This window comes from Sapajus apella, unplaced genomic scaffold (genome assembly GCF_009761245.1).
Source record: "Sapajus apella isolate SASKATOON/1434 unplaced genomic scaffold, GSC_monkey_1.0 scaffold83, whole genome shotgun sequence".
NCBI lineage: Eukaryota > Metazoa > Chordata > Mammalia > Primates > Cebidae > Sapajus > Sapajus apella.
In genome coordinates this window covers 1,016,577-1,018,503 of record NW_022437023.1, presented here as the reverse complement: position 1 = coordinate 1,018,503, position 1,927 = coordinate 1,016,577, and positions in this window count along the sequence as shown.

The following is a 1,927-nucleotide window of genomic DNA, read 5'->3' as shown; positions in this document are numbered from 1 at the left end:
CCGAATTTTTTACTTTCTGTAGAGACGTGGTCTCGTTATGTTTCTCAGGCTGGTCTCAAACTCTTGGGCATAAGCAATCCTCCTGCCTCAGCCTCTCAAAGTGCTGGGATTATAGCAGTGAGCCACCTTGCACCCAGCCTCTTTTTTTTAAGAGATAAGATCTTTTGGCCAGGCACCGTGGCTCACGCCTGTAATCCTAGCACTTTGGGAGGCTAAGGCGGGCAGATCACCTGAGGTCAGGAGTTCTGGATCAGCCTGACCAACATGGAGAAACTCCATCTCTACTAAAAATATAAAAGTATCAGGGCATGGTGGCACATGCCTGTAATCCCAGCTACTTGGGAGGCTGAGGCAGGAGAATCGCTTGATCCTGGGAGGTGGAGGTTGCAGTGAGCTGAGATCATACCATTGCACTTCAGCCTGGGCAACAAGAGTGATACTCCATCTCAAAAAAAAAAAAAAAAAAAGAGAGAGAGACTCCAACTTAAAAAAAAAATCTTGCTCTATTGCCTAGGCCTGAGCATAGTGGCAGGATCATAGCTCACTGCAGCCTTGAACTCCTGGGCACAAGTGATCCTCCCACCTCAGCCTCCCGAGTCACTAGGATGACAGATGCATGCAACCATGCCCAGAAGGGTGATTTTTCATCAGCTGCTGGTCGGTCATTGCTTGAGGGCTGCTTCTTTAACTCTCTGGACCTCCGGCCTGCCCTGTGACTGTGACCAGCCATCCTCCCACAGACAGAAAAAAGGCAGAGCGTTGCCCAAGAGCTCAGTAAACAATCTTCATAGGTAGGGAGGAAAGCTGAGGGATGCAGGCAGGAGCCAGGGCAACTGCCACAACTTTCTCCTATTCCCTTAGCCTTCCTGCCAACAGGCCACTGCGAGGACGCTGCAGTCCCCTCCCTCACAGGTGACTGTTTTTGCTGTCATCTATCCACGTGTTCATATAAGCATGTAGGTGCGTATTTGGGCCGGGTTTCACAGTCATAAGGAATGTTCAACTGGTAAAAAGGTGAACAGGGGGCTGGCCCTGGTGGCTCACACCTGTAATCCCAGCACTTTGGGAGGCCGAGGCTGGCGGATCACCTGATGTCAGGAGTTCAAGACCAGCCTGGCCAACATGGTGAAAAGCTGTCTCTACTAAAACTACAAAAATTAGCCAGGCGTGGTGGCACACGCCTGTAATCCCAGCTACTGGAGAGGCAGAGGCAGGAGAATCGCTTGAACCCAGGAGACAGGGATTGCAGTGAGCCAAGATTGCGCCACTGCACTCCAGCCTGGGCAATAATGAGGCTCCACATCAGAAAAAAAAAATGGGGCAGACAAGAAAACATCTCCCTCCATCAGCCCCAGACATTCCTTCCCCTCCAGAGGCAACCCTGTTACCAGCCTCCCTCTCACGTGCCCTCCTCTTGCCGGTCAGTCTTTCTAGTGTTGACTCCAGCCCCGGCCACATCTAAGGCCTCAATTCCCTGAAGCTGGGAGCCCTGGTGACGGCTCATCCTGTCTTCATCCAGCTCCAGCCCTGCTCAGCCAGTAGGCCAGGGATAGGAGCTCAGGCCTTGGAGATGTGGGGTGCCAGAGGTTGAGGGCAGGGCCTGGTTAAAGGCCAGCATGGGCACAGAGGCAAACATCAGGGACACCTTGGTTCTGGCCCAACGGTAGGGCCTAGGGTGGGACGTGCTGCCAGCGGCTCATCTGTTAGGTGCATGGCTGCTCACTGCCATCAGCGTTGGCCAAGGGCTTCCTGTTTACACCCTGGGGGCTGGAGGAATGATGGGCAGCCTGCCTCACTCCCTCAATCCATTTTCAGAGCCCAGTGAGCCATCGCCCAGCTTTGGGTCTAGTCCAGGAGAGGTTCAGCTTAGGAGCCATGGTAGGCACGGACTAAGGAAAGAAACAGGAAGGGCTTTGAGGCAACGTTC